A 10,058-nucleotide genomic window follows, 5' to 3' on the forward strand; every position below is an offset into this window, starting at 1 on the left:
ACATTAAATTTTATTTTTCAGTTATCACTACTTTGTGATACAAAAAAGGCAAAATAAAATCAGCAGCTGCTTCCATTTTCCAGTCAGATTTTAATTGGGTATTGTTTATTTGAAATCTTCCTGCCGTTATTGATGGAATGATTGCATCATTCATCAGGCCATTTGCCAGTGAAGTTTTTTAGTTTGTAGTTTCTCATTTGTGAGCATCAGTTATGTGTTATAGACCTGCAGGTGCTGTTTTAGTTTGCTAGAAAAATGGATTAAAAAAGAAAAAATGAAGTAGGGTTCAGTTTTGAGCAGCAAAAAAGATGCTTATATAGTCTCTTGAAAAGACTGGGGAGAGCTCTAGTGTGGCTAATACAAGGTAAAACTCTTCATTGATTGTACTGACTTGTAACTGATGCACCATGTTAAGATGAAAATCCCATTATTAACATATAAGGAAAATTCAAACAATTCATTATTCATACGCACTGTCTGTATCCAAATGAGATCACAAGAGAAAAGGAAAACAAGCAAACCTTAAAACATTTGTAGAGAAATGGAAAAAATAATTAATATTTTTTATGTTTTTTGAACAAAGAGTCATTGACAGGCCATCTTTCCTAGTTTAATTAAGCAATAACTGATCTCAGTGAGGATGTGGAAGGCTCTTGAATACTAATAAATAAAACCCAAAGATGAAGCATTTCTTTCATTAAATAGTGGGAGCTGTTTATAACTCTATTACTTACTGCTAAAATCAATTATTATTACTAATACTCTACAAGTAATTTATAACTGATGGCACACTGAAGGTTGTAAAGCAGAACTTTTCTTTTTAGATGTCAGACATAGCCATGAAGGTCAGCTGTTGTGAATAAGGACACCTCAGATGAACACACTTGTAATAATATTTGTGAAGATAGATCTAGTGTTAGTGACAGCTGCACACAGTAACCAGAGCTGTCACAGACTTACTTCCAGTCTAATGTGTATCACTACACTGGTGTAAAAATACAGTATTTAATCTAAAGAAATAAAGATATTTTTTTTTTTCCCCAGAAGATTTAACCAACCAATGTAAACACACAGGCAATTTATTTAAAAGAAGATGCTTGAAATATTAACCTATGGAAGAAATACTCTTCTATTATTAAAATAAATTGTAATCTAATAGGTATGAAAGAATTTCAGGGAGCCACTGTGCATTTTTTTTTTCCTTGTATGTAACCAGCTGAAATATACTGTCACATTTTCATCATACACTCCTTTTCATGCACTTTCCATGGGCAATATGTTTGTGATAGATGTGCACTTTTTTTTTTTTTTTAAGGTGCTGTTGCAACATAATTGTTTCAATTTAATATTGTGGGGAATATCTAGAGGAAAAATCCTCTCTCTCTTAATGTATTAAAATGCAAGCATGACTGTAACTGATTTCTGTTAACTGTGGGTTTTATAATACATCTTTCATGCACTTTCCTTATCTTCTACTTAAATATAAATCCTAGATTTGGGATATTCTGTGAGTTGGCACAGTGTCTTGAAATTTTCATAACTATTGATTCAATAAGATTTTAGCTTTTCAGAGAACTTATCATGAGTTGCCCAACCTTGAGAGTTGTAGAAAATGAGATGTGCACCTTTGACATCTTGTTGAATTTTGAGACCAACAAGTGGTATTCTCCAGCTTCATTTTATTTATTTATTTTTTCTTTTTGGTGATTTAAATTGAGTAACTGTCCATAAATGTTGTATTGGAATGTAATTAGAATGACATATATATCTTCAGAACTGATGACTATAATCCTGTCAATACTGAGGTTAAATTTCTAAGATATTAGACCTTCAAACAATGTAAAGTGGAGTTCAGAGATCTAAACACAGTGACCAGTATTTGTAATGTTGAAGTGTCCGTTTGGGTCAACAGTTCTTTAGCTATCATGGTAAAGTCACTCTAAATTCAGTTCCTGTCCAAAAGACATGGTTTATGCAGATGACAGGTACAATATTGAAAGATTCTTTTATGAACCATTTTTAAAGATCTTTTAAAGTTTGTCTTTCATATATTTACTGGATAAGGTACAGATTTCACAGTTTACTTTCTTTGCTACCGTAGAACATCTTGTTATAAGCACTGAGATAATATATTTCTAGGGTATTCTAAATGGGACACCCTTGTGCATCTAATAAAACCCTAAAGTTTATGAATGTAAAAAAAAAACAATGTAATAGTTTAAACTCAGCGTACTTAGAAGAATTCAGTTTTTAAGTACAAACTTTAATTTAGGAAAAAAAAGAAAGAAAGGAAGAAAAAAGCCCAGAGGATATTGAGTAATTCCTTTACATCCACTGATGTTCTGTTGGAGCTAAAACTGATGCCATGATTGATGAAAAGGAAAAAAAGATTGGCAGTAGTTTGGGAGTCAAACGGAATGTGTTTGAAGGCTTCATGGCAAAAAAAAAAAAAAAAAAAAAGGTGCATCAGAATTCGCCCAGTATGGGAGTTGGCCACATCTGTCAGGAAACTTACAGATGGTTCAACTCATTAGCCGACAGAATTCCTAGCGGACATCAGCGAAGAATATGGGGGCCTCACTTGGACTAAATGTTAAGCTTGCCTCCTGTTCAGTGCTGCTACATTTCTCCAAAATAAAATCCTTAACCATTTCTATTGGGCCCTGGGTACTCTTCTGAATGTAACCAGTCTGCAACCCTGTTTTACACCATTTGCAAATGTGACAAATTTAAATTAATAGTGGTTGCAACATTACAGGTCCACCAAAACAGTGTCTCAAGCATAGCTCAGCCTATCTTTTAAATGTTGGCAGTATCTGATATTAGTATGTCTCTATAATAATAGAAAAAGTGAGATGCCTGAAGTCCACTGCATTTCTAATATAGATCTATAAAACCTTCACCTCAGTATCATTTTTATATTGTTACATGTGGTAGCCATGCATGCAGTACTTCTTATCCTACCTTTCTCTATATCACTTGGTGTTTCTAGCAAGGTTGTAACATATTTATGTCAGAGTAGTTAGCAGCAAAGCACTTAACAGCAGGTGTGTTTCACAATTAACTTTGCAGCAGAGCCAGCAGGGGGAGCATACACTTCAGTGTTTTATGATAAGGATTTTGGCCATTTTTTTCGTGTTTTTGCAAAGATGTATTTTCATATATGTAGTTATTATGGAGGACAATGTAGTCAAGTCTTTGTGCTCTGGAACTGCAGTAACTGTAGAGGGAAGCTGAGCTGTCTGTTGTTTTATGATTACAAAATTAGCTTTGATTTTGCAAAATCTTACATACATGTATATCACTCTGTGTGATGGGAGTAATTCTTTTTGGACCAAATCTTTTTGGACCCTGGACAGAAGAGACTTTCCTCCAAAAAAAAGCCAAAAGCCTTCCATTATACCCCAGAATACACTTTTTTTTTTTTTTTTTTTTTTTTAAGTGACATAAATTTAAGGACAGGTTAATATGACTTCACACACTTGCAAGGTCAAGCCTTTAATAAATCACTGTACACAATGTGTACAGTTCACCTGTGTAAAACAGGTTTGAAAAGACTGTTATGGTTTTAGTTGATATTTGGAGATACTTTTTGGATGTATACAAAATATAGTGTGCAAAGATCTCTTTTTTGTTTGTACAGATACTTGGAATGCAGAAATGGTCTGAAATCCTTCTCACATTCTCAGTCACTGTGTTTTCGGCCTACTTCTAAAGTTGACAGGACTTTTGCTAGGTGAAGTTTCAGGCCAGAAGGGTGGTTCTTTTTGCACAAACTTATGTGTGTTTAAACAATATAGTGAATCAAGTATTAACCTTGGAAATTATGTAGTTTGTGTCATGATTGAAACTTTATTTAAATACTTTTTTTTTTTTTTTTTTTTTTAGCATTATTATACTATGTGCTTGGCTAAGCCAGGCAGGGTTGATTATCATTAAAGTGTTATTTATTTCTATTTTATTAAGCCCCATTTTACATTCATGTTACAGGTTAATTTATACTTTTATTTCATGCACTACTTGGCTTTACTGATTAATATGCCCCATGGCATTCAATAAAGCCAGGCAGTGGAGGAAATAAGAGTGGTATTAATTTCTAACATTGCTATAAATTTGCCTTAATAAAACTAGCTCAATAACACTGCAGTAGTAATACAATGGATGCTTCCAAACTGTTAGCAAAGACACAACTGAGAGAACAACATTTTTTTTTCCTGAATTTAAGAATGCTGTGCTGTCTTTTTACTAGTTTTCAAATTAGACTACCTGTTAAAATACTTAGTGCTCTTACATTGTGTTCTAAAAATCATCATGCATTTAAAAAAAAAAAAAAAAGAGTTTTTTTTTTTTTTTTTTCTTAATCAATCAATTCAATGAGATGTAGATAAATCCTTTGGATTATGCAATCCTTTCAAATGCCTTGCAGATTTTCCTGATCACTGTTACTTCACAGACTGCCTAAAATCAGCTTTTAAAATATCAAAGAAAAAAAGAGAACATTCTAGAGTGTGAGGGCAAACAGCAAACAAGAAAAATTAGAATAATGGATTTTCTTTTTAGCAGTAAAATAACTGCTATTGATTTACAATTCCCACTATTTTCCATTGATTTACATGTTGTTTTGTGGCAGAGTGAAATTCTTAAGAAAGAAACACAGGTAGAATTGCTGAATGTTAGCTTTTGTTCTACAAATTGTTCATTACAATGTAAATATTCTTGCTATATTTTATTTATTATTTACTATAACAGCTATAGTTTTTTCAGGTGTAGACTGTGACTTTTTTTTTGCAATGAAAATCTCAAGTAATCTTTGCCAGATAAAAACTAGCTGTGACAAACTTCTTACTCATGCCTGTATTCCTTTCTTGCTCAAACTCATATTAATTTAACTGATTTTTTTTTCCTCAGTTAGAAAGTTTTGGATACAGCGTTCATTTGACCTCAGTGCAAAATGAAAGCATGACGAAGAAAGTTAGCATACAAAAATCTGAACACAAGTGTAGTCCAGGAGGACTGCCGAATCCTCAGAACTTGATCCTGGAAGGTGCACGGAAAAGCCCTTAATTGCTCCTGAAGCCAGTGGGATATGAGCCTTCTCTGCACTTTGCTGGGTCAGACCTTAATAAATCACTCGACACATTTTACAGGGAATCACCTATGGGGTGAAAGGCAGCAAATGTTTAAAAGGATTAATATAAACATTATATATCAAATGGAACTTATTTTTACATTCAGGCAGCTATGAAAATAATACTGTCACTTTGATAAGTGTATTGGTTAGTTAAAATCAGATGGTCAGCAGACTATATTCTATCTTTTGATTTCACTAAATAAATGCACTTATATACATGCACACAGTCCAAAGGATGAGGATCTACCAATGTAGATTCAAATTCAAATTTTAGGCATTATGTAATAATCTTTGCTTAATATATTTTCCAAATAGCTACAAAAACTGTAAAATAAATGCCATTACCTTACTTAATATAAAACTCATATATGTCCAAACATACCATTTAATTTTCTTAAATGCTGGTAGTGGAGTTTAATTCTGGTAAATGACTTCATTCAAGTGTTCTGTAGCCTTTTAAGTGTAGAGTCACTGAAGTTAGAAATGGAAATGATCTCTTCACGTGCAGTGCACATGCAGTGTGTGAGACTCTTGCAGAGTTCCATTTTATCAACTGTTTTTTTTTTTTTTCAGAAGAATATTTAGTTTCTAACTGAAAACTAAATGTCTTCCTGGATCAAATTTTAAATGACATTAGCCAACAATAGGAATAATGACATTTACAGTAACATAAGATTCAATGTTTTAAATGGGGATATAATCCGTCATACTTAGGGGAAAATTTGCCAACTGCTGTGCCAAACTGGATAGCTTATTCTGGAATTGTACTTCATGGGAAGCTCCTCTGTATGCCACTGGAGTGATGGAAAATTAGGTTATGTAAATAGACCATCGATTAGGTTGTTTGGCAGTTATTTAATTTGCCAGAATTGCTGAAAATCTTTACCACATAGTAGTATCGGTAAGATATGCAGCCACTTAATGCTTTCCATCTCTCACTGACAGTGCTAAAAGTTTGGACTAGTCATTAGCTCTGGATAAGGCTGCAACCTTGTATGTGAGGTATATGTAAAAGACACTCAAAACGTTCTGTTTTTAGCTACACAGCTAGGCAGTAGATATGATTATAAAGGAAAACGCGCAAGAGTAATTTTTAGTGTCCAACCTCCAAAGCTATATATCTGTTTTCTTCTTGCATTGTCACTGCCATGCAGAATAAGCTACAGTGCTTGCAAAACAGAAAAATGCGTGTTTGGGCTGTGAGGCATAACACAGCTAAATATGAAAAGATCTCTTTATTTAACACTATGAGGAGCAGGGGGCGGAGTGAGACAGAATGCCTCATCAGCCTGGGTACTGCAAATAAAGCGTGAAGGGTTCAGGCAATGTCTTTTTCCTTTGAGAGGTTTTTACAAAGCGGTCCATTTTAAAGGGATGCCTATAAATTAAGAGATTAAATGGAGGAAGGGTAAATAACCGCCACCCCCATCACTTGCACTGTACTTACCTACATGCAGATGCTGAAACAAGAATATTAATTTCTGCTTCGACTTTTCTTCAAGTGTTGTTTATTGGTAGTGACAGGATTAATATTTTGATTTCTTATGTGTTTGTTATTTTTTTTTTCCCTCCACCCACATAACACACCTATGATTTTATAGAACACAGAAAAAAAATATCCACTTTTTGTAGAAATAAATACTTACTGATTTGCTGTTCTGCCTCTCCACAAAATGCTTCCCTCCCCATTGAATGTATTTTTATGAAATTAAAAGGTGTTGCCTTTATTTATTGGTTGGCAATAAATATTACATGTTTTTACACCTCTTTCTTTACAGCACAATCCTGGAAGAGGAACTGTGGCCCAAGCATTGTTGTTAAGTTTTATATTTTCAGCCATGCATTTAAGTAACTTTTGTTTCAAAAGGAATAGATCACTTGTAGGGTGACATTTTCTGGGAACTAGAACCTGAATTGCGAAAACAAGGCAGCCAAGTCCCTGCCTGTACCTAGAGCAGGAGCTAAGCCCAACGGAAGAAACAAACACGATGGTCATTAAAATATTTTCTGGCCATCTGAAGCAAAACTGCAGGTGACGACGCGGCAGCGTGACACCCGGAGCCTCAGGACAGCCTGCTGACCTCCGCCGCCGCCTGCTGATGCCTGCGGCCGGCACCGCTCCCGCCCAGCCCCGTGTCGTGGGCCCTGCCCGGTACCGGCCGCAGTCGGTTCACCCCACAGCTGCCGCGGCCCCTCCGCCAGCCGCCGCCCCAGCCCCGCTTCGCCGCCGCGAGGTGGCGCCGCCAGCCCCGCTTCGCCACCCGCCGGCCCCCTCCTCTGCGCCGGGGGCAGCTGCGGTGGCGCTGGGCGCTGCGGCTGCGGCCGTGGCCGTCGGGGTGATTGATGGGTAACAGTCACGCTGAGATAAAATATGCAATAAACTTAACGTCGCTCTGTACAACTCTTGGAATACGATCGTTTGCTAGGGGTCATTATGGGATCACTGTACTGAAAACGGTATTGCCGCCCGTTAATTCCGCGCAGCAGCGCTGCGCCCTGCAGCCTTAGTTCAATGGCAGCGTGCTGGGCGTGCCAGACCCGTGCAGTGCGTCACTGCCTTGCAGCTTTGCATCAAAAATTATCTGCAAATAGTCACGGTCTTCCTAAGGAGATAGGAAAATAAAGGTGGGATGGGAGGCGAGGGGTGGGGAGAGATGTTGATATGTATATAGCTGTAATTCTTTTCCTTCTTTGCTTTCACGTTTGTTTAAAGTCCTGGTTGAAAAGCAGGTGTGGAGAAATGTCCTGCCCTATAAACTGTTGTAAATTAACCTCAGTTGATGGTTTCTGGAGTGAGAGTAGTGTAAATGCAGTCCTGAACATACTGGATATAGAGATGAGTTTAGGAACGTTTTCAGAAACATCTGTCTGGAGTTTATGGAAACTCCTTCCTCTTGCATGGGCTGGAGATGCAGATACATAAATGTGAACTTCAGTTTTGTGCTTATTGCACTACTGCTGCTCCTTACATGATAGTAAATAGTGATAATGGTAATAACAACAATAACAGCAATCAGTGTGAAGAGCAGAGCAGACAAAAGAACTTGCTGCTAGTGAAAACATTAGACATCTTCTGGACAGCTCTTCCAATCTGTTTAACCCATAGAAATAAACTCTTCAAAATCTTTAAAATTCAAGCAAAACAAACACCTGTTTCTTTTTGTGTTGTCTTTTGAGGCCAAAAGCCTTGTCTAGTCAAGCCTGAAGTAGAAGGTTATGTGGAAGATCCTTAGGGAGTGTGAATGTGTTTTAGCATAGCTCAGCCCAGTTACAGAATCCTGCTCTAGCCGCATGATGCAGGCACTCATTGATAATTGCAAAGATAGGGCCTTTCTACTCAAAACTCAATAGGCCTCATTTTGCTCGGTTTTCCTGGGACTGATGCTGAGTAGCCACACCATTTCTTTGTATTTAATCAACCTTTTTTTTTTTCTTTTTTGATTTTTTTATACACATATATATTTACATGTATGTATATAGATACATATACATATATACACTAAAACCAGATATTGCCTAAGAAACACGAGGAATATATCAGTGCTCTCAGCCTAGTGCTTTTAGTACAGTGACACAATAGGTCTCACCAAACCTCTGATGTCAAAGTATCTGAGATAATATGGGCAACTTGTGTCTACTATAATTCTATTGTATTATGATCCCAAGTCCTAAAATCCACCAACTTTTGTCTTTGGATCTTCAAGCTCTTATTATAATCCTGCACAATAAATTCAGCTAGTGAATTTAGGGAGGATACATGGTTTTGTGGCTTCAAAATTCTGTCCAAAGAGATGCATCTGAAAATATTCTCTTTTCCATGGTTATTTTTATCCTGTTCTTTGTTAGAGAAAATATGTAAGAAAGATGTGTTACTAAAATGTGTTCCCAACAGTAATAGTTGTTACAAAACAGGGGCTTTCTTCTTTAAACTCTAGAGTATGTTCTTCCAAATTGCAGCTTTTTTTTTTTTTTTTTTTTTTTTTTTCTTTTTTTCTTTTTGGCATTTGTTACTTGGAAAAGAAAAGTTGGGAATGACAGAAGGAAAAGATGAGAAATAGATTACAATGAATGGAATAATTATTTAGGAGCAGTACACTTTTCACCTCTGGGTGCCACTGTTCAACTGTTTCTTGTTCAGTGACCATCTGCTTAGAAGTCCAGCTCTTATTGGAGACATATTCCTTGAAAAAACTATTAAAGAGATATTGCCTGTATCTCTGGATAATCAAGAAATCAAGTTTCCAGTGCACAGATATTTGTTATGCTGTGTTCTGATATGCTATTTACATACTGAGCAATGAAACAGTAAACAACCCATATTTGTCCAGTTTAGTAAGTGGTCTCATGGTTTATTTAGAACTTCTCTTTCCTCTTTTGTTAGAAGTTGAGATGAAAATCTCATTTTCTCATACATAAATGAGTCCTAATGCATATTTATTAAGTATACAGATTTACTGTAATCATTCCGTTGGTTTAAACAAGTTTTACAATATCAACAATAATTTGCTTTATTGCCCACAACCTGCTTAATTCAGAAGTCTATTGACTGATACCATTTCTTTTCAACTGCTGTGGAACTGCTAATATTCAGAGCAAAATTAATTGCAGTCTGTGTATCCAGCTGTTCCACCAGATTAATTATATTATGACTATTTCTCATAGAAACTCAGGCAGGGCAACTCATTGCTAAATGACACTAGACCTCATCCCTGAACTGTACTGTGATTTTAATTGTAGTCAAATAGAAATCTTCTATGAATGAAACCAAGTGTGTCATTTAACTCCTTCATTGCTATCAGGCTGTGTCTTGGGCAACATTTTTGAAATAATAATGATTACGTTTTGGGTCATAGTGATCTGTATCTCACCTGGAGGGAAACACTGATGCTATCTTGCTCATACCTCCAATCTAGAAGTGTTCTTCCTG

At 36.0% G+C, this 10,058-nt stretch overlaps 1 long non-coding RNA gene across 1 annotated transcript; it reads right to left on the bottom strand.

The window, feature by feature from the left end:
• Window positions 1-4,916: 4,916 nt before the first annotated feature.
• LOC311439241 lies at window positions 4,917-7,226 on the bottom strand. The gene is made up of 2 exons (XR_014694618.1): window positions 6,778-7,226; window positions 4,917-5,155 (listed from the first exon to the last, which is right to left on the bottom strand). It is a non-coding gene; the product is annotated as an uncharacterized lncRNA (long non-coding RNA).
• Between the last annotated feature and the right edge of the window lie 2,832 nt (window positions 7,227-10,058).

The sequence above is a fragment of the Aythya ferina genome (assembly GCF_964211825.1).
Source record: "Aythya ferina genome assembly, chromosome: 6".
NCBI classification, from domain to species: domain Eukaryota; kingdom Metazoa; phylum Chordata; class Aves; order Anseriformes; family Anatidae; genus Aythya; species Aythya ferina.